Source organism: Carcharhinus amblyrhynchos, chromosome 15 (genome assembly GCF_965287045.1).
Source record: "Carcharhinus amblyrhynchos chromosome 15, sCarAmb.v2.hapA, whole genome shotgun sequence".
In the NCBI taxonomy this organism is placed as follows: Eukaryota; Metazoa; Chordata; class Chondrichthyes; order Carcharhiniformes; family Carcharhinidae; genus Carcharhinus; species Carcharhinus amblyrhynchos.
Window position 1 is genome coordinate 27,021,300 of NC_137338.1, and position 23,180 is coordinate 27,044,479.

Sequence of the window (23,180 nt, forward strand, 5' to 3'; positions counted from 1 at the left end):
GCTCCGGTTTCCCGCCACAGTCCAACAGATGTGCCGGTTAGATGCATTGGCCATGCTAAATTGTCCCTCAGTTTACCCGAACAGGTGCCAGAGTGTGGGAAATAGGGGACTTTCACAGTAACTTCATTGCAGTGTTAGTGTTAGCCTACTTGTGACACTAAGAAATGAACTTTAAACAAACAGTTGACAATCAATTGTTGTTGAACTGCGGTCAATTTACATGCTTAGGAAAAGGTAGTCAGTTTCTACAAACGGAAAGTGAAATATGTGACTGATTAATCTGTTTCTGGCAGATGTTTTATGAAGGAAACATAGCAGGAGAACTCAAAGAACAAAGAAAAGTACAGAACAGGAACATGCCTTTCAGCCCTCAAAGCCTGTGCTGATCCTGATGCCCTAACTAAATTTAAAAATTTGGACCGTATCCCTCTATTCCCTCCATATTCATGTACCCATCCAGATGTCTCTGTTGCTAATGTGCCTGCTTCCACCACCTCCTCTGGCAGTGTGCTCCAGGCACCCACCACTCTCTGTGTGAAAAACGTCCCCCACACATCTCCCTTAAACTTACCCCCTTTCACCTTGAACCTGTGTCCCCTTGGAATTGACACTTCCATCCTGGGAAAAAGCATCTGACTATCTATGCCTCTCATAATTTTGCAGGCATCTATCAGGTCCCCCCTCAGCCTCTGTCTTTCAAGTGAAAACAATCCTAAATTATTCGATCTCTCCTCATAGTTAAATCCCTATCCTATAAGCCAAAGCTAAGAAGAGACAGGTTTAATCCCAGATTTGTGCTGGGTTATTAGTTTCTATCAGAGTGGCTACAATAGGCCATAGCTGAGGGAAGCTGGGAGAGAGAAACGTCAGCAATAAGGTCCCCGCTTATCACTGTCCAGTGACTCTTTCTGCAAAGTGTGTGTGTGTTTTTTAATTTTCTTCACAGGATGGGTATGTCACTGGCTAAACCAGCATTTTATTGTCCATCTCTAACTACCCCTAAAGAGGTAGTGGTGAGCTACCTTCTTGAACCACTGCAGTCTATGTTGTGGGAATATCCATAGTGCCATTAAGGAGTTCTAGACTTTGACCCAATAAGACTGAAGGAATGGAGATATATTTCCAAGCCAGGATGGCATATGGCTTGGAGGTGAACTTGGAGGTGGTGTTGCCATGCATCTGTCCTTTTATTAGAGGTTGCAGGTTTGGAAAATGCTGTCAAAGATGCCTTGACGAGTGGCTGCAGTGCATCTTGTCGATGGTGCACAATGCTGCCAGGGGGCATTGGTGATGGAACCAGCGAATGTCGAAGGTGGTGGATGGGGTGCCAATCAAGTGGGCTGCTGTAGAGCTTCTTGAGTGTTGTTGGAACTGCACTCACCCAGGCAAGTAGAGAAGATTGTGTGTGTGCGTGTGTGAAGACCACACGGGCTAGAAAGTTTCATAAACCTCTAAACCCTGGTCCTGCAGGTTTTATTATGAAGAATGGGTGAGACACTGGAGTTTAGTCAACAATTATGAGAATTACCCTGGCACAGACATGAGTGCCTTTAGGAGAGGAAGGAATTGGATGGCTTTAAAAAAAAGTCTTTCAATTAAAGAACCTCTTTGTGTGGGAAAAATGTACAATAAAGGGAAATCTTAATTTGATCAGTACTGGTAAGTTGCCAATGATAGAATGTCTAGCCTGTCCACATCAGCAGGATAAAGTAAGAATGCACAATTCTCCCCAGTGTGCTTTAGTCGTCCTTGGGATATGCTTATGTCATTCCAGTGAATCTTGCTGCACCTCGCTGTTTTTCCACCCACGCAAGAAACTAATGTTAACAGGTGGTAAAACAGCTCGGCTCAACATGTCTGGCACCAGTGGTTATACTTGTGGCCTACTGACTCATGGCTTAATTATGAAGCCGACACAATGGTTTCAAAGTTAGCCTGTAAACCTAGAAGCTCGCAAAAAAAATAGTTAAAGGAGCAGGACCTCAAGTCCAAAGTTGGAAATCTCTGTGAGCAAGGGAGGAAATAGAAAACTCAAAGAATAAGTGTTCTGTCCCTCACACACCTGAGGGAAGAACCGTGGGAAAGATATTGACTGGTGGTCATAAGGAAAATAACTGGTACGCATACCATCCCCGATTGAAAGTGCTGGCAATAATATTAAAACAAAATGTGACACATCACAGGACTCTAATAAGCTTTGTTTTCCCCTTTGCTACAGTTGCCTGAAACCACAATCAGTTACACAGCAACACTTGACGCAGAGACAGGTAACAGGAGTTTGGGAATTCAGTCACTATTTATTTCTGTACAGGTCCTACATCAAAACTTATGTGTATGTTTGTGTGTGTCTCAGTGTGTCTGTATGTGTGTGTTTGAGTGTGTGTGCACGTGTGTGCACGTCTGTGTGTGCACGTACATATGTGTGTGTGTGTAAGTATGTGCATGTATGCGTGTGCGCATGCATGTGTGTGCATGTGTGCGTGCATATATGTGTGAGTGTGTGTGCATGCACACATGTATGTGTGTGTGTGCACATGTGTGTGTGCATGCATGTGCGTACGAGTGTGTGCGTGTGTGTGTGCACGCATGTGTGCATGTGTGTGTGTGGTGTGTTCAGCAATTTTGAGTTGTGTTTATGACGTGCCCAGGTCATGCCAGGTCAGGAGCGCCACCCACAGGGAGCGTTCGGGGATCCATGTGCCCACAGTGTCGGACATTTCCATTCGTTAAAGGATTGCAAATCAGATTCCTCAGGCTGCTAGGAAGCTCCTGATTGGAGAATCCGTCCTTTAATCTCAACTTAGTTCTCTTTTGCGTTTGTTGGAAGTGCCTCTCCGAAGCTTACTTGAAGTAATTACATCCTACACCAACTCATGACTCAGGACCGGATGGAATGCATCCGAGGGTCCTGAAAGAAATGGCAGAGGTGATAGTGGATGCCTTGGTGGTTATTTTCCAGACGTCGCTGGATTCAGGGGAAGTGCCGGAAGATTGGAAAGCAGCTAATGTTACGCCGTTGTTTAAGAAGGGTGCCAGGCAAAAGGCGGGGAATTATAGGCCGGTTAGTTTAACATCTGTTGTAGGTAAAATGTTAGAATCCGTCATCAAGGAGGAAATAGCGAGGCACCTTGAGGGGAACTGCTTGATAGAGCAGACGCAGCACGGTTTCGTTAAGGGGAAGTCGTGTCTGACAAATTTACTGGAGTTCTATGAGGATGTGTCTAAGGCAGTGGATAGAGGAAAACCGGTGGATGTGGTCTTCCTTGATTTTCAGAAGGCGTTTGACAAGGTACCTCACAAGAGGTTATTGCAGAAGGTCAGGGGACATGGAGTTGGGGGTAGGGTGTTAGCGTGGATAGAGGACTGGTTGTCAAATAGGAGGCAGAGAGTGGGGGTCAATGGGTGCTATTCGGATTGGCGGTTGGTGACTAGTGGAGTGCCCCAGGGGTCGGTGCTGGGGCCTCAGCTATTTACCATTTATATAGATGATCTGGAGTAGGGAACCGAGTGTATGGTGTCGAAATTTGCTGATGACACCAAGATTGGCAGAACGGCAAATTGCGCGGAGGGTGTGGAGAGTCTACAGAAGGATCTAGATAGGCTGGGCGAATGGGCCAGGAACTGACAAATGGAATTTAATGTTGGCAAGTGCGAGGTGGTCCACTTTGGTAGGAATAATGGTAGGAAGGATTATTACTTACGTGGCGAAAAACTGCAGCAGGCGACGGTGCAGAGGGATCTCGGGGTCCTTGTGCATGAGTCGCAAAAACCCAGCCTGCAGGTGCAGCAGGTGGTCAGGAAGGTGAATGGGATGCTGGCCTTCATAGCAAGGGGGATTGAATATAAAAGTAGGGAGGTCTTGCTGCAGCTGTATAGGGCATTGGTGAGGCCGCAGCTGGAGTACTGTGTGCAGTTTTGGGCGCCGTACTTACGCAAGGATATTTTGGCCTTGGAGGGAGTGCAGAGGAGGTTTACTAGGCTGATACCGGAGTTGAGGGGGTTGAGCTATGAGGAGAGGCTGAATAAACTAGGCTTGTACTCATTAGAGTTTAGAAGAATGAGGGGAGATCTCATTGAGACGTATAAGATGATGAATGGGATGGATAGGATAGAGGTGGAGAGACTCTTCCCGCTCAGAAAGGACAGTAGGACTAGGGGGCACAGCCTCAAGATAAAGGGGGGGGCAGTTTAGAAGGGAGTTGAGGAAGAATTTCTTCACTCAAAGGGTGGTGAATCTCTGGAATTCTCTGCCTGTTGAAGTGGTGGAGGCTACCTCGCTAAATATTTTTAAGAAGCGGGTTGATGGGTTTTTGATAAGCGAGGGGATTAAGGGTTATGGGGAGAGGCCAGGAATGTGGAACTGAGCCACGACCGATCAGCCATGATCTTATTGAATGGCGGGGCAGGCTCGAAGGGCTAGATGGCCTACTCCTGCTCCTATTTCTTATGTTCTTATTATGACGACCCACACGCACCCATGGTGCATTGCTCTTGCTCAGCACCTTCTTCTCAGGGTCTCAGAATTGATGGACCCCGTTCTACAGTCACCCCTCCTACAACTTGCCCGTGTTTGAAGCACAAGCTTTGCATTGATTGGCTCTGGAATACTAGCATACCAATTCTCTGAAATGACCACTTTATTATTAACTCATTTATTTTGGATGGGTGAATTAGAAATGGGGGTAGAATAATGACATCTTTTTGACAAGATATCATCTCGGCGGAGGAAGGCCCATTGATGGTGTGGCTGGGATTCCCACCCTATTTTTAAACACTTTGTAAAAAGAAAATGAAGAGACGGTGTTACACACACCCCCTATGGAACATTCCTCACCCCTCTAGCCAGGAAACACCACAGAACCTCACCATCTCACTCCCCCGCAACCAACATGGCCAGCATCATGTCCATGGAAGTTCCCTCTAAACCCCCTAATAGAAGCACCACCCTCTGCCGTTCTCCACCCGCATTTCCCCTATTCTGCCCTCAGCACTGTCCCCTGGCACTGCCCGGGTATAAACCTAACACCCTAAGGACTGGACTCACCTGTGCGTCTCTGGTGGGTTGGGCTCGTCAAGTGCAATTTTTGGTGACCTGTAGTGCCCTCACACTAACCTGAATGGACAATTTAACATGGGGGGGACAATCATGTGTGGAGGCCCAATAGTGAAGTTTAAATTGATGGAAAAAGGATCTCATTGGTGGGTGGCAGGGTCAATTGGTCAGCTGTTTTGGGACTCCCGTGCCATTCTCTGCCCCTTCTGCTGTTCCAACTCACTAAAAGCTGGAGCAGAAAATCACACACCCCCTTCCCACTCCAACCTAGTTCATCTGCTCTAAGTTAATGTGCTTATATTACCTTCAATTTCTCAGCTTTGCAAATGTCCTGCACTGTGGTGTATTGAAAAGTGTGTTGTGCATTTTGTCCAATTGAGGTTATGACAAACAGCCAGCAGAAGGAGTCTGGAAGAAAATAAAGGCATCCATTGGCTAACAACATGTGTAGTTCTTATTCCAAATGCTTGTTAAATATCTTAGCATGGAATTTTATTGTCCTGTCCGCCACGGGAATTGTGGCGGGCGGGTCACTGACTATGCTAAGGTCCATCGGTCTCGGGCAGGATTTTCCAACCTTGGAGCAAACAAGAAAATCCTGCCCTTATTCTCTCTTTTAAAGAACACAACACAGCACTTCACCTAGTTTTCTAATACAAACGGGATAGAGAGGATAGAAAGTGGGGCGGGAAGTGGGGTGGGGGATATATCAGCTCCCCTTATTCCTACAGGAATGTCAGGACGTGTCTGGCACCTTCGCAGGGTTAAATGAAGGATTGCACCCATTCTTAGGCCAAGCAGATTCCATTACCCACTCCAGTGGTGCTGAACTCAAAATGTTTATTTTTAAAGTTTATTTATTAGTGTCACGAGTAAAGCTTACATTCACACTGCAATGAAGTTACTGTGAAAATCCCCTAGCCGCCACACTCCGGTGCCTGTTTGGGTACACTGAGGGAGAATTTAGCACGGCCAATGCACCTAACCAGCATGTGTTTCAGAGTGTGGGAGGAAACCAGAGCACCCGGGTGAAACCCACACAGACATGGGGAGAACGTGCAGACTCCACACAAACAGTAACCCAAGCCGGGAATTGAACCGGGCTCCCTGGCGCTGTGAGGCAGCAGTGCTAACCACTGTGCCACCATGCTGCCCTAAAGCTTCAAAGATGTCTCTGAATCACAATAACCAATCCCAGAGGAGAAAGCAGACTGTTTGTCTTTCTTCTCCATTCCAATAGGATCTCTGACTCTCACACACCACCCCTCCCTCATCCACATGGTAGGGTGCTGCTCTGATATCCCCAGGACTGGGAATAGCAGTAGCATTCCCACAGGTACAGGTTTATACTTATCCCTGAGGGTTTGGGATGATATCAATTCTTGCTCCATCAGAAAGGCTGAGATTCCCGTCCCAATTATCCTACTCCTTCAGGAGTTGGGATCCTCAAATCCAGCCTGCAGGCTTTAGAGCTGTTGAATTTCAGAGCACTTGTGCCTTCATCTATTTTCTCTCTAAGGAGTTTGCACATTCTCCCCATGTCTGCGTGGGTTTCCTTTGAGTACTCCAGTTCCCTCCACACTCCAATGATGTGCAGGTTAGGCGGATTGGCCATGCTGAATTACTCCTTAGCATCCCAAAAATGTGTAGGCTAGATTAATTAGCCATGGGAAATGTATGGGGTTACACTGTAAGATACGCTGTGTTGGTGCTGGGTCAATGGACCAAATGGCCTCTTCTGCACTGTAGGGATTCTATGGTTCTATGATATTCTGAATGCTGAACATTGTTAAAAGCAGCACGCATTCCCTGGGTGGGGTTCTGCGGTTCCCGCTCGCCCCAAAACCAGAAAGTCCTGTCCAAGGTCAATGGACCTTTTCATGGGACATCCCCCCACCCACTACAATTTCTGTGGTGGGGAAGGAATGGGAAAAGACTCCCCCCCCCCCGCCTCCACCCCGAAGTTTGAATATTAAATGTCCAAGTGCTGTAAATGGTTCTTTCATTTTTTTGTGGGACATGGGCATCGTTGGTGGGCCAGCATTGATTACCTATTCCTAGTTGCCCTTGAACTGAGTGGCTTGTTAGGCCATTTCAGAGGACTGTTGAGAGTCAACCATATTGCTGTGGCTCTGGAGTCACATGTAGGTCAGACCAGGTAAGGATGGCAGATTTCCTTCCCTAAAGGGAACTCATGAACCAGATGGGTTTTTATGACAATCTATAATGGTGCATGGTCATCAGTAAATTCTTAATTCCAGATTTTTTTTCAATTGAATTCAAATTTAGCCAGCTGCTGTAGCAGGATTCGAACCTGACTCCCCAGATCATTAGCTGAATTTCTGGGTTAATAGTCTGGCAATAATACCGCTAGGCTATCACCTCCTAACTAAGGTGAAACCCACCAGCTGCACTTTATGCTGATAGCCCACCAACAATGTGTTGAGCATTTTTATGCCCAGTCCCATCCAGCCAACTTGAACCTTCCCTGCAATCATTCAATAACCTTTCATTGGTAGAACAGGCCAACAGGAATTTTCCCTCGGCAGTGATATAAGGAATAAATATTCCACTGTGCAGGCTGCAAGCCCACTCTCAGAGCTTCAAGTTTTTAGGTGTCCAAATCGCCAACAACCTGTCCTGGTTTCTCCATGCAGCACTATAGTTCAGAAAGACCACCAACGCCTCTACTTTCTCAGAAGACCAAGGAAATTTGGCATGTCAGCTACGACTCTCACCAACTTTTACAGATGCACCGTAGAAAGCATCTTTTCTGATTGTATCACAGCTTGGTATGGCTCCTGCTCTGCCCACAACAGCAAGGAACTACAAAAGGTCACGAATGTAGCCCAATCCATCATGTAAACCAGCCGCCCATCCATTGATTCTGTCTACACTTCCCACTGCCTCGGCAAAGCAGCCAGCATAATTAAGGACCCTACGCACCCCGAACATACTCTCTTCCACCTTCTTCCTTTGGGAAAAAGATGCAAAATTCAGAAGTCACGTACCAACTGATTCAAGAACAGCTTCTTCCCTGCTGCTGTTAGACTTTTGTGGGGGCTAATTGGGTATGAAGTCAACCTTCAGTGTTAACGCTCTGCTGCCATTGGAGTAATATTAGTTGTCAGTTAGAGAACTGTGGTGTGACCCTGCTCCTGTACTTCATTGGCAAAATTGAAGGCTACAGTTTTGGAAGATTTACTTGTTTCTGTATCCAAAAGTCTGGATTGGGGTCACTAAGTACAAAACTCGGGTTAAAATAAGAGGAATGTGATATCGCTGTCAGTTTTGGGATCAGTATTCAGCTGCACCAATTCCAGCTGTATTTAATAAACTGGGCATTCCAGCTTGGGATTTTATGCTCATTAAATCAAATACTACAGAAGTTCGTTTTTATTCATTTGTGGGACATGGGCATCGCAGATGGACCTACCTTGCATTAAGTTGATTTTTCTCTACACACTTGCTATGGCTGTAACACGACATTCTGCACTTTCTTGTTTCCTTCTCTAAGAACAGGATGTTTTGTCTGTATAGTGTGCAAGAAACAATACTTTTTACTATGTTAATACATGTGACAATAATAAATCAAATCAAATCAAATCAGAGTACACATTAGGCAGTTGCCCTCCCCGAGTTCCCCAATGACTTCTTTGGGGAGGCGATGGCCTAGTAGGATTACCACTGTTCATCCAGAAACTCTGCTAATGTTCTGGGGACCCGGGTTTGAATCCCATCATGGCACATGATGGAATTTGAATTCAATAAAAAAACTCTGGAATTAAGAATCTACTAATGACCGTGAAACCATCGTCAATTGTTGGAAAAAACCATCTGGTCCACTAATGTCCTTTTGGGAAGGAAATCTGCTGTCCTTACCTGGTCTGGCCTACATGTGACTCCAGAGCTGCAGCAAAGTGGTTGACTCTCAACTGCCCTCCAGGGGCAACTAGGTTTGGCAATAAATGCTGGCCAGCCACAGCGCTATCACATTCCTCTTATTTTAACCCAAGTGTTGTACTTAGTGACCCCAACCCAGACTTTTGGAAACAGAAACAAGAAACCTGTTCCAGAAACAAGTGAATCTTCTAAAACTGTAGCCTTCACGTTTGCCATTAAAGTACAGGAGCTACCACCACAGTGCTCTAACTGACAACTAATATCACTCCAATGGCAGCAGACTATTAGCACTGAAGGTTGACTTCATACCCAATTATCCCGCACGAAAGAAGGACTATTGGGGAAAAATTCCTTGGACTCTTTCACATTTTCTCATGCACTTCCATTTTAGTGCAATTGAAGCAGATCAAAGAGGAGGAAAGAAGATTCGGATACCTTGAACCATGTTCTTCAATGCCTCTCACAATAGCCCCAATGTGCACAAATCATTTCAGATAGCAGCATCAGCCTTCAAGTACAGACACAACTACAATTCTATAGCTCAGTTGTTTCGAGGATCTTACCTCATTTATAAATTCTGGATGTCTTTGAGATGCCGTGCAGCTCTGCCAAGTTCCAGCTGCCAGAGGCACAAACGTTTGTGAAGATTGGAGCGGCCCAGACAAGTTAGTTCATTTGGCAACAAGGGGTCCTGACGTCTTTGGTTGGTTGTGAGGAGGGAGATGGGTAGTGAGGGGAGTATGGGTGGGTGGAATAGGTGTTGTGGAGTGGGGGGTGGTGTTGGAACAAAGTGTGGATTCCTGTCCTCTTATCTCTGTAGTGGTTCACCTTATTTTAGAGAAGACAATGGTGTAGTGGTAATACCACTGGATGAGTAACCTATAGGCCTATGTTAATGTTCTGGGACCATGGGTTCAAATCCCACCACCGCAGTTAGTGGAATTTAAGTGCAATTAATTAAGTCTGGACCTAAAATCTAGTCTCAGTAATGACGACTAAGGAAAATATCACTGGTTATTGTAGCAACCCTCCTGGTTCACTAATTCCCTTTGGGAAGGAAATCTGCCACCTTTACACAGTCTGGCTTGTGTGTGACTGCAAACCCACAGGAATGTGGTTGACTTTTAACTACCCATTGAAAAGGCCTAACCAAGCCCACTGGGTTCAAGGGTCATCAAGGATGGGCAACAAATCTGCCCTTGCCAGTGATAGCCACATCCCATGAAAGAGAGAAAAGGGAATCAAGGGTTACAGGGGAAGGGCAGGGAAATGGACTTGGAGAATGCTGGGTCAGCTACAATCCAACTGAACGGCAGAGTATGCTCGAAGGGCCAAACAGCCTACAGTTCCTATTTCTTATGGTCCAATAAAACAAGTGCCAGTGACTCACATACACACTCCTGAGATCATGGAACAGCCCAGAAAGCTGTCTACTTTCACCTCAGTAGCTTTCCCAATCACTGACAGAGGTGACAGCACCTCATGCCACGGAGATCTTCCACATCTCCCAGCAAACCTTGTTCCTACCCCCAACTGCCAACCCAAATGCCAATCTTCCAATACATTGGGAACGAAGAACCTTTCATCATTTTGAGTAAAGCTCATTAAATGTAAAATATTGAAACAAAAAAAAATACATTCCTCACAAATCAGATGCACATGGACGAAGCATTAATATCTTTCTGTTGGAGATTGATTCCACTTTATTATTCCAATATAGAACATTTCAGAATAAGACATAAAAGGGTTTTTTAGTTGCAACAGAACCTATTATTATATTCGGATTTGCATTTTAAAATATGTTTCACATGTATCTGTGGTTATGTGAGAATTTCTCATAGCCGTTTGATTGTCTGCCGACCCCACTCGGGTTCAATCCGATGTGAGCAGCTTGTGATGCTTCACAGAAATGATACTCTTCCCTACACGCCAGCAGTTTCCATGTGCCTGGCAGAGGAATGCCTTGATCTCCTTCTGTCTCTCTGCTCAACACCAGTAACCGTTCATAGACTCATTTACAGCACAGAAGGAGGCCATTCAGCCCATCAGGGGAGCAGGAGGACATTTTGACACAAGGTTATTGGGTTATGGTCCAAGCAGTCCCTGTCCAAAGATGTGCGGGTTAGGTTGATTGGTCATGCTAAAATTGCCCTTTAGTGTCCTGGGATGTGTAGGTTAGAGGGATTAGTGGGTAAATGTGTAGGGATATGAGGATAGGGCCTGGGTGGGATTGTGGTCGGTGCAGACTCGATGGGCCGAAGGGCCTGTTCCTGCACTGTAGGGTTCTGTGGTTCTCTGGTTCTTCTAAGCTACCTTGCATGAGTCAGGTCATCAAAGGAGTGGCTGCTTGCTCAGCAGCAGAAGGTTAAGTGTCCAATTGTGGTATAATGGGTTTGCTGCTGGGTTCTCCCCAGCGACGAACAGGCTCCTTCCCCTCACTGAGGCTAAATCCTGACAGGGAGTGGCTTGCCCATAGCTGACCCACGAAACCTCATCCCCGCCGGAGACACAAGAATCTGCAGGGCTGCCACTGCAATCACTCACCATCCACTGGACGGCCTTTCTTCCGCACTGAAAGCCTGACAGCTATGGCCATAGTTTAATTTTTTTAAATTGTAAACCTCTTCAAAGGGTGTCTCAAGATAGAAGGGCCTCTGTGGTCCACATCCTGCAATGACAGTGCCCATCTCTGCTGGGGAGGAAACTGCCATCTTTCCAAGGCTGCAGGCCTTCTGATCGGGCCTACAGCATCAGTAACATGCCAACCATCCTTACGGCAGACAAACAGGAGGTTATCCTTTGGAAGATTTCACTGGTGGGCAGGTTGTTGGCACATTCAGATTCAGGACCCAGAACTGGTCCCGCCCTGTGATTATTTATAAAGTTTACAACATTCCATCCCTTGTATCCTGTTCCTTCCATTCCATTCATTGTGGGGAGGTGGTGGCATAATGGCATTGTCATTGGAGCAATCCAGAAATCCAGGATAATTCTCTAGGGACCTGGGTTCAGATTCTACCGTGGCAGATGGTGGAATTTGAATTCAATAAAATAATGATGACTGTGAAACCAATTGTTATAAAGATCAATCTGGTTCACTAATTTCCTGGAGCGATTCTCCGAAAAGTGCTGAATTGGTGGGAAAACTGTTCTAGACTGTTTTCTCAGTGTATATTCCGACCTGAATCTCCTCAGTCTGTGCACTGGAGAGGTCCCAGTTATGAATCTCAGAGGGGTGGGGCCTATTCACACCGGAGTTTGACAGTTCTGGAAATCTGCGCATGTGCAGAGGCCCCGATCTGTCAGTCTCCCCGTTTGCTGGCCAGCTCAATCGATGGCCAGCCTGGGACCCCCGCAGTGCTGCCCCTCCAGGCCATCCCCCCACAGCCTGATCACAGCCCCCACAACAATCCCCGGGCCAACCCTGACTCCCCCCTGCCCAGAGCGCCCCAATGTCCAGCTCACCGCCCCCCCCCCCCCAGCAGTGGCGATCCCCCCACTCCCCTGACCCCGGCAGATCACCACCCCCCCGCTAACCCCTCCCAGGGTCAGACCTTCCCCCCAAGAGGCAGGCACCCCTCCACCCCGGAAGACCACACCCTCCCAGCCCACCCCAATCGCTGCCCTCTCACCAGTCCAGACACATCCCAATGCAGAATGGCAGCGGGACCCGCCAACCCCACCAATCACCCCGGGCCCCACCGACAATAGGCCCCATCTCCTTGGCACTGCCCGATGCCCAGTGGGCAATGCCAAGGTGCCCCCTGGACATGGGCACTTAGGCAGTGCTGGGGGCATGCCCTGGGAGCACTACCCCACCGCCGCCCAACCCCTGGGGGAACCCGATTGCCCCCTCCCTTCATTCTGGCAGGGTCTCTCGCTAGTTCCCCGAACCTCGCCAAAATGAAATATTCCTGGTGGGATGGGAGATATTGGGCCTGGCAAGTTCCATGCCAGGCCCCATAATCACAAGCAAAATATATTTAAAATACATTAAAAAAAGATTTAAATGACTTAGCTCCCTTTCTGCCGGTTTCCAGCACAGTCTCGACTGTGATTGTTCTCTGGCTCTGGGAGATGCGTATGTTTTCCCAACGCATGCACGAATTTGGTGAAATGGTCAATACATAAGAACATAAGAACATAAGAAATAGGAGCAGGAGTAGGCCATCTAGCCCCTCGAGCCTGCCCCGCAATTCAATAAGTTCATGGCTGACCTGAAGTGGATCAGTTCCACTTTCCTGCTTTCTCCCCATTACCCTTAATCCCCTTGCCTACCAAAAACCTATCTACCCACGTCTTAAGTATATTTAGCGAGGTAGCCTCCACCACTTCAACGGGCAGAGAATTCCAGAGATTCACCACCCTTTGAGTGAAGAAGTTCCTCCTCAACTCTGTTCTAAATTACCCCCCCTTTATTTTGAGGCTGTGCCCCCTAGTCCTACTGTCCTTTCTGAGCGGGAAGAACCTCTCCACCTCTGCCCTATCCATCCCTTTCATCATCTTATACGTCTCTATAAGATCCCCCCTCATTCTTCTAAACTCTAACGAGTACAAGCCCAATCTATTCAGCCTCTCCTCATAGCTCAACCCCCTCAACTCTGGTATCAGTCTAGTGAACCTCCTCTGCACTCCCTCCAAGGCCAAAATATCCTTGTGCAAGTGCGGCAACCAAAACTGCACACAGTACTCCAGCTGCGGCCTCACCAGTGCCCTGTACAGTTGCAGCAAGACCTCCCTACTTTTATATTCAATCCCCCTCGCTATGAAGGCCAGCCTCCCATTTGCCTTCCTGACCACCTGCTGCACCTGCAGGCTGGGTTTTTGCGACTCATGCACAAGGACCCCGAGGTCCCTCTGCACTGTAGCATCCTGCAGCCTTTCGTCCTGTAAGTAGTAGTCCTTCCTACTGTTATCCCTACCAAAGTGGATAACCTCACACTTGCCACATGATTCTCCGGACCGGACCTGCCAGAAAAGCTGTGGGTTGCAATGGGAGAATTGGGCCCTTGGTGTCCTTACCTGGCCTGATCTACACAAAGATGCAGCACAGTGGCACAGTGATTAGCACTGTTGCCTCACGGCACAGGGACCTAGTTTCGATTCAGGCTTGGGTCACTGTCAGCATGGAGTTTGTACATTCTCCCCTTGTCTGCATGGGTTTCCTCACACAGTCCAAAGATGTGCAGGTTAGGTTGATTTGCCATGCTAAACTGATACTAGCATCAGGGGGATTAGCATGGTACATGTGTGGGGTTACGAGAGTATGGCCTCGGTGAATTGTGGTCTATGCAGATTTGATGGGTTGAATAGCCTCCTTCTGCACTTGTGGAATCTATGACTCTAGATCCACAGTAACTGGTTGATTTTTGTCCTCAAAAATACATTCTGTTCAAGGCTAAATAGAGATTCTGGCCCAGCTATGAATGTATAGAAACAAAAGCCCTTCAATCGGCCGTTGTTGGCCTGATTTTAACTGGAGTAGTTCGAATGAGCATTAGGCTCACCAACCATTTGAACTCCTGGTATGTTAATGCACCATTCAGATTGGTGCTAATTCTGGTTTGAACCCTGGCCTCTGTCAGCTGATCACTGCCCCAGTTACTGTTGGATTCTCAATTTGGATTCGGGTTGGGTATTAGTTGTCAGGTGAGACCCCAACTGGTCCAGTTGTTAAAGTGCTGGCAAGCACAGTCAACTGGACACACATATACCAAGCAACCACTCGGACATGGAAACTTGCAAAGACAAAGCTACCTACATAAACCATATTCCAACATATATCATCAGGCACGGGGGTGGAGGGAACAAGGGATTTAAACATGTGCACCATTCTTGCTTCTTAAAAAATGTCAGTGTGAGAACATGCATTTCCATTTTTATCTCATTCTCCTTGAATGTACATTTGACATTTCACTTCCATGATAAAGCACCCCTGAAACATGGCTAACCGAAATTTGAATCTGAGGCCAAGCTATGTGTTTCCTAAGTGATTCAGCTTTTAAAGGATGATACAGTCTTCTAACATAGCTTTAATCTTCCCAACTCCAAACAAAACTTCCCCGAAGATTAGCCCCTCCTGACTGTTCCAGTCAGCATGGACTCTGGGGACAGAATTTTACATTTCCTGTAAAGTCAGTCCTGAGGCGGGAGATGGGGTGGGGTCAGGGGAGTGTCAAACTGAATGATGGGATTCCCTCTGGGATCCCGCCCACCCAAACCCAATTGCAATTTCACATTAGGACAGGCAGGGTCCTCGGGTGGGTCCAATCTCAGTGGGTCCCATATAGTCACTGGCTAAGAACCATAAGTGGCTGCCTAATGGAAGATGGTGGGGAGGAGAGGTGCCCCATTCTGAAGCCCCCCTCAAACTTGGACACCCTCCCCCCCAGGATGTTGGAGCTCCTGGATTCTGTCCCCTTGGCCTGTACCCCGATGTACGATCGGCCCCCTCCTGAGCATCCCTGGCCATCCCCCAGCCTCCTACCCATGAGACCTTTGGGACTTACCTTTTCAAAGAGTCTTAGCCCCAGGCAGAGTGCTGCACTACCACTTCTGGCCACTGCAGCAAAATTGTCTGGCCAGGTTGAAGAACCGTTGACCACTCTAATGGACCGACAAGATCTCACGAGTGGGACTTCCTTCCCAGGGTGGATGGAAATCCCGCCCCCTGCCAAACAACACTCAATTGAGCAGGAAATGGCAGTCAGAGCGTACGAGTCAGCAACTACCGGTTAGACACCGAATCTCGGGATGACCTGTTCGTTATAATTCAGCTCAGTTGACTGGACAGCTAGTTTGTGGTGCAGAGGAAAGCCAACGGCACGAGTTCAATTCCCGTACGGGCTGAGGTTATTTATGAAGGCGTCACCTTCTCAACCTTGCCCCTTGCCTGACATGTAGTGATTCTTGGGTTAAATCACCAGCAGTCACCCCTTCCCCCTCAAAGGGGAGAGTAGTCTATGATCATCCGGGATTATGGCAACTTTACCTTTTGCTTTTATCCCGGAAATACAATCAAACTCATTGGACATGAGTGTCAGATATATAATGTATTCAATTAGTGTTGTTAAATAAATGAAAAGTAAAAGCTCAGGATTTTTTTGGTTTAAGTCTACCACACTGACTCCTTCTGAGTGAACAAGGTACTTCTTAATTCTTTAGCCCAGATTATACATCTTTCTATGCTTAAAACTCCAACTATATCATTATCTTCGAGGTGAACTGCTAAAATTCCTACAATCAAGCAAAATGCAGTATAATTTGAGAATGTCTTTATTTCAGGAAGGCTGTGACGTGCAGTTATGATTGACATGGTGAAGCTTTACTCTGAGTTCCTGGTGAGAGGAATTTGTGTGCCTAACTGGTTAATCCTAAAACAGTATCTGACTCTACTTTGTACATTTTATGGCTTTTCTCCCCTCCTGCTGGTACTAATCTTTGCTTTAGCATTGCCTCATAGGCATTAATAACCACTTCAATAAAGCCTTTCAGTTTTTCAGGTCGACTCGTAGTGCTTTAAAACCAATGAAGTACTTCTTTTGGTTGTAACCTCTGTTATCATAACACCCCTACAGTGAAGGAGGAGGCCACTCGGCCCATTGAGCCTGCACTGACCACAATCCCACCCAGACCCGATCTCCATAACCCCATCCATTTACTCCAGCTAGTCCTTCGGAGACTAAGGGGTAATTTAGCACATCTTTGTTGGCAACTAGTTTTTGCCCAGCAAGGTCACACCAACAGTAAATGACCAGATCATCTTTTTTATGAAGAGTGTTGGCCACGGGATGAATACTAGTCAGGCATCAGGAAAACTCCCCTCCAATCATGAGAATTGAGCAGACAGACAGGGCCTCAGTTTAATGTCTCATCCGAATGACTGAGGGTGGAATCTTCCCCGTGTCCACTGGTCCCGCTGCATTGAATGGAGATTTGACTGGGCGCCAAATTCTCCGTCCTTATTTGCTGTGGCAGCGGGGCATGGACAGTAAGGTCACAGCCTGAGAGTCGATTTGGGCTTTGTGCTGAAAGTGGGGCTTGAACCATGCTGGCTCAGATGTGGCAATGGTCCTCGGCGCACAGGCGCAGTGAGGCATTGGTGATGGGTAATGAGCGCAGAGTATATTATCTATTTGCTGAATCAGCAACAGAAAGTGTTCTGATGATTCACAACCGTTTTAATGTGATACCACAGTTCAGTACAGGCAATGGTTTCCTCTCCTCCCTTCCTGATCTGCTCCCCTCCCACCACCCCCAACCCCCATGCTCCCGCCACCCCCCCACCCCACCCCACCCCACCCCCCAGCCCTTTAATAAACTTCAGTGCACTCAGAAGCAAGACCTGGTTTACAATTAAAGCCACCCACATTTCTAACATTATCGCAAGGACTCTTCTACATCAGTCAGAGAGTTCCAGTGGACGCTGAAACCCACGGCGAGCATCCCAGCTTAGCCTAATTCTCTCCATTACAGGGTTCATCATTACTGCCCCTCTCAGCAAGGGTGGCTGAGTGTTGATTTTGCCATCCTGATCCAGAGGCACTGATGTCTGTTGTCAGACACTGACTCAGCTTTCCTAGCTGAGATACATTAGGCAAAAAAACCTGGGACCACCTTCTCTTGATGATGCAATAGCAAACTACAGAGTATCTGCGACCCACTCTTGCTCCGGAATATTTTTAAAAGAACACAGAGGGGCAAAGGGACCACAGTGATGCCAATTAGTCCCATACAATTAGATTGCTGGCGACTGATATTTCACTCTGGCAGCTTCTCCGGAGCAGATCGTCTGATCCTGACTTCCTCGCGTTGCTTCCGCATGCATTTTTAACATCCCTGCACATCGATTGATGTTGAAGAGCCACCAGACCTCCGATGAAGCATCCTCTTGTGGAAGGGAGCCATGTGGTGGACTGGGATCAATTAACAGCGAGATCCTGTTAGGATGAGGAGTGGTGCAGTGGTGGGTGGGGTGGGGAGTGGGGGGGTAGTGCAGGGGCGATGGGTGGAAGCTTATCCTTTGACTCACTCAGCCTTGCTAATGGCTATGCCTAACATCACTCAAGAAGAAAAGAGAGAGAAACACTCCTCTCTCTTTCCGCTCTCTTTGCTTTCATTCCTTCTGTTATGAGATCAAATGATTCCAAATACTGTGGCACCAATTGCATGGAAATGAGCACCAGGCGTTGCAAAGCATAATAGCCTGGAAATACAAGAGAGAATTCATAGCTTACATCTCGCACACATGGTGATCTTATTTACGGAAATGCATCCAAGCCATCACACTAACGGACTACAACTTCTTTGTTGAGTGATGCAGCTTGTCCCCAGAGGTTGACGATTTAATTATTTTTTTCATATATACATTGGTAGATCACATATATGTGTAGGAACACAAAAAAAAAGTTAGCAGCAGATGGATCGGTTAAATAGTGATGTGGTTAACTGCAAAGGAAATTCAAAACTTTATTCACAGAATACTTGCAGTGAGCCAGCTGCTGTACAATCCCGGCGTGCTCCAACCTAACAATTAGGAGTCCCAATCATTTGCATTGTCCGATTGAAAAAAAAAGGCAACGTAAGCCAGTAATAAGCAGACGACACATAGAATAACGTGCCATTTACCAACGGAGAATAAACTCATTGACTTGCCTTTCAAATCCTGTGGACTGCAATTAGAATATAAAGGCACTAATGTATTTCTTTTTATAAATAACTGCTTGGAATAGGACTGTGTGAAAAGTGCTGCGACAGTTACTGGTGGTATCCTGTCTGAGGTGAGTCTCCAAACTCTCTGTAACTTGCAAATGTCCCTTGACTTAACTGAGCACTTCTTTAATTTCCAGCGTTCCTTTTCCAAAATCATGCGTAATTCAGTTAGTGCATCGACCAGTCCGATATACAAGGGCCCCTGGCTAAAGGTTCCGAGGTTTATCAGGGTTTTTTTGTTCCAATTTGCTCTCCACTTCTCTGGGAAGTGCTGACTCCACCAACAATGAGTCCACAGCGCTCTGTTAAGTTGCTTAAGGATCCATTCTTCAGGTGGGAGCCTAGGCGATAAAAATCGGCAGGAAGTTCAGTCGTGGAGGAATATCAGAGAGTTTAAGTTAAGTTTTAAGTTTATTTATTAGTGTTGCAAGTAGGCATACATTAACACTGCAATGAAGTTACTGCGAAAATCCCCTGGTCACCACAGTCTGGCGTCTGTTCGTGTACACTGAAGCGGAATTTAGCATGGCCAATGCACCTAACCAGCACGTCTTTTGGACTCTGGGAGGAAACTGGAGCAACCGGACGAAACCCATGCAGACTCAGGGAGAACGCGCAGACTCTGTGGACAGTGACCCAAGCTGAGAATCGAATTCTAGTCTCTCTGGTGCTGTGAGGCAACAGTGCTAATCACTGTGCCACCATGCCACCCTATGGCCTTAATCGCTTTCCTTAATGGCTACCCTGTATCCACTTGGAGCAGAGTTTGGAGAGGATGATGGTGGGGGGGGGTTTGGTAGGCAGGTGATGGTGGGGGGGGAGGCGCAGTAGTACAGTTGAGGTAATGTAATCTTGGAATTTACTTCAGTTTTATAAAAGTTTAAGTCTAAATTGCATTCAGATTTGGAGAAATGCAATGTGAAAAATATGGTAGGCAGGTTTTTTGGAAAGTTTGAGAGGAACATTGCAAAGGCATGTTTAAAGCAATAATCTAACGTACTACCTGTGAAAAGTTCTGAACACAATGAGAACAATCCTGATGACATTTTACAAATTTCCCCCGTGTGAGAAAAATAATTTTTTTCTTTCAAGATCTCTAAGAAAGGAATCAAAATGGAACTATTTAATTATCAAACTGTTTTTTCCAGCAATCAAAAACAAAAGAAATGAAAACTGCAGTAAAATTTTAATGATAGATTCAGAAAGCCTCACTGCCCTTAAAGCAACACAGGCTCTGTTGTACAGAATCGTATCGTTCTATTTGCATAATAAGCAAAAAGGGACTGTGAGTCAGTTTTGCAAACTCTAGCCTTGCTATTTCCTGACGGAGGCAGGGGAGGGCAGGTGGGGCGGGAAGGGCCATGCTACAATGAGAAAAAAAAGGCGACATCAGCCAGGGCACGTGACCAGCGGCAGCCAATGAGGTTGAGTTTTTGAGGGGAAACAGTTAAATTTGTAATTTAGGTTGTGTGAAACTCTTCGGGCCTCGTAGGCAACCACAGAACCACAAGTTGGGTGCAAACCAGTCACACAACAGTGAGTCCGGGATATTGGTCAGCAACACAGCAACTCATTCTGATTTAAACCACAGAGTGCCAAGCATTTCGTACAGTGGTAAGCATCATCTAACCACAACCAATCCACTATTTTTACATTTCAGACCTCAAAAAAGTACCTTATCGTGTAGTTTACTACTGCGGCAGAAGCTGTGCGATAAGGTAAAAGGAAATTGCCCAAAGATGAACGGTGCTGTGGAGAGTGCAACTCTTAAATTCTCTTGGTTTTCCTTTGAAAAGGTGGGAGACCTGCGCAGCCAGTTGGGACGACTCCACGGGACATCATGGCTTCGAACAGCATATTTGAGTCATTTCCTTCATATCAACAGTGCTTCATGAGAGGTTAGTGGCTGCTGTTTAAAGTGATTCGCTCCGGTGAACATTGAGAAACAGTCCTCTGAAGCTAAATGCAAGAAAGATGCTGTTATTATGTGACTGTGTGATGAGTTACTTACTGAGCTCAGAGCTGAGGCAGGAAAAGTGGCTCACGTTAGCTGTCAATTATCTCCAGTTTAATAGAGGCTTTGCTGAAGAAACGAGATTGCCCCAGACTCATCTGTCTTGTGCAACTTTTCACACAATGTGATGCGAGGCTTGGCTGATGGTCTCAGTGAGGAGAGACTGTGGGTTCTTCAGGGCTGACTGAGGAAACACTGGAGTCTATAGTGAAGTCGTTTTGAAAACATCAAATTAGTCACCCACGGCTGTGAGGAAACAGAAGGACTAGATCCACGTTCAGAGGCTTATGTCACTTTGAGTCACCAACAGTTGTCAGAATCAGGCGACTTCTCTTTTTTTTTGAAAAAAAAAGAAAAAGTGGTTATCATTAAGCAAAACAGACTGATAAGTGCATGAGCAACACCCTAAGCCAAACTCAGATAACTCTCTTTCTAAACTGTTGCTCAATTTTACTCAGCGTGTCGCTGCTTTCAGTGTAACTTGCACCTATAAAGGGAGAAATTTGTACCATTGACTCATGGTGGTTGTATGATTTATGCATTCCTGCATCATCATTCAGCTCCGTCGAATAGCTACAGTCCCAGTGCAAACGAGCTAACAGCTCCCTTGGCTCACTGAACAACTGCTTCCTCAGTGCTGCCAACAGCCAGAGGAAACAATATTCACCAAATAACCAGAAGGACCTTCCTGAACTCGGTTTGCTTTCTTTCCCCACCCCCCCCCCCCTCCCTCATGTTTTGTTTCCAACCGTAGCAACAGGAAAAAACTTATTGAGGAAATTTTTGCGAGGTAGATAAGGTAATAAAGAGCGATGTATAAATAATCCTGCTGCATGCCTGCAGAATGCAGGCAGCTGAGGCACGCACTGCTGAACAGCGCAGGGGTTGAGGGCATCTGTTGAGGCGCCATTTTTAGCCCACCACAAGAAGAAGGAGAATGGGACGGGCAGGCCACCATAAATTGGTCTGACCAATTGACAGCTAAACCAAAAAAAAGGAGAAATTATCAAGCACAAATTGCGTTGGCATTCAACAGAACTTGAAGAGACATTATGAGGAGGGCAATTTTAAATATGCATGCGATAAAACCATAATATTGGGGAGGAAATTTGCATATTTAATCCAATTGTACTTGTGATAAGTTTGTTTTGTTATTTTGGCTTCCTCTTTTCCTTCCCCTGTGCATTGAATCCTGGTCAGCTTTGAGATATGAGACAGAAACAGAATATCTCCGAGACGCATGCGAGTTAGATAAATAATCCTGTCTGTGGGCAAATTGTTTCTATTGGACTTTTCTCCCAGCTATCTGCACAAACCGGTCATTACAAGCGTCCCAGGCGCCGCTCTCTCCGTCCATTGCAAAGGCACTGCCGAAATTTATTGCCCTCGCTCCACTCACAAAGCCCCCAAATCGTCAGCTGCGGGGAAATAACAAGTGGTTCTCGTCCCATATATTTCACTTTATCAGGACTTGCAGTTCCCTCAGAAGGAAATCCATAATTCTTGGAGCCCGATGCCACGTTAGAAATGAGAAAGGGAAAGAAAAAGCAATTGTTCTATTCTAAGAAAACACTGGAAGAAAGCTGACGCGTGAACTTAGTGTGGTGTACCACAAAGGATATGGGTCTTTTCTATCATACCACACCAGGCTCTCTCTAATGCTCTGCGACTAAGGAAACTGCTGAATTCGCACCTTCAAATGAAACACTGCGCCCCAAGAGGATGGATGTTCTCAGTATATAGTGAGCTTAAAAACATTAATCCTCGTTGGTGATTGTAAGCACAAACTAATTGTTCTGGTGATCTATCACTCTGTGGTACATGGCGTTCTCGCAAATCTTCTATTGTGCGCTGGTAATTTTTTCATTTAGTATTCACAAACTCACAGCCTAGTTACCAAAGGGTGCATGGGGGAGTGCAGGGAAAGGGGGTGGTGTAAAGGGTGCATGGGGGAGTGCAGGGAAAGGGGGTGGTGTAAAAGGGAAAAAAAGAATTGCATTCATATAGTGTCCTGAGCATAGGCCATCCCCAAGTGCATCACAGTTAATAAAAAACTACTGATGCGTAGGGACCTCTCTCCCCGCCGCCCTCCATTCCGCCCCCCACCCCACAACACAACATGCAGCATATTTATACTGCAGCAGAGGCAAGCCACCATTGGCAGGCAGCAGGATCCTCCAGTCCCGCTGCAGTCAATTGTTCACACCTCCGCCACCAGTGAACCCACTGCTGGCTGGGGTGGGGGGTGAGGGGGCGGGGAGGCATTGGGAGAACGCACCAGCGGGAAGGTTCAGAAAATCCCACCAGTAGGCTGGATGTTATAGCCGTTCATGCTGGTGGGATTTTCCCTTCCCATTGCAATGGACGGAGATTTGGCTAGGTGGCAAATTCTCGCCCTCTGCCCTCACATCTCTGGCTCACCAAGTCTGTGCCAACATCGATGCCTCCCTAGTCTTTTTTTTGGGAAATGCTCCATTTCCCTCTATTTCCTACTGTTCA

At 46.6% G+C, this 23,180-nt stretch overlaps 1 long non-coding RNA gene across 2 annotated transcripts in view; it reads right to left on the reverse strand.

Moving 5' to 3' along the window:
• Positions 1-20,808, reverse strand: part of LOC145353176 (uncharacterized) — a 34,564-nt gene extending 13,756 nt beyond the window's left edge. Inside the window, exons 1-3 of one of the 2 annotated variants that reach the window (XR_013888653.1) lie at positions 20,713-20,808; positions 20,343-20,626; positions 18,249-19,008 (exon numbers count right to left, since the gene is read on the reverse strand). This is a non-coding gene — a long non-coding RNA (uncharacterized LOC145353176). Of the gene's footprint in view, positions 1-18,248; positions 19,009-20,342; positions 20,627-20,712 lie in introns of those variants that run through there. The other variant, XR_013888654.1, reaches the window with a different exon arrangement.
• Positions 20,809-23,180: the final 2,372 nt, after the last annotated feature.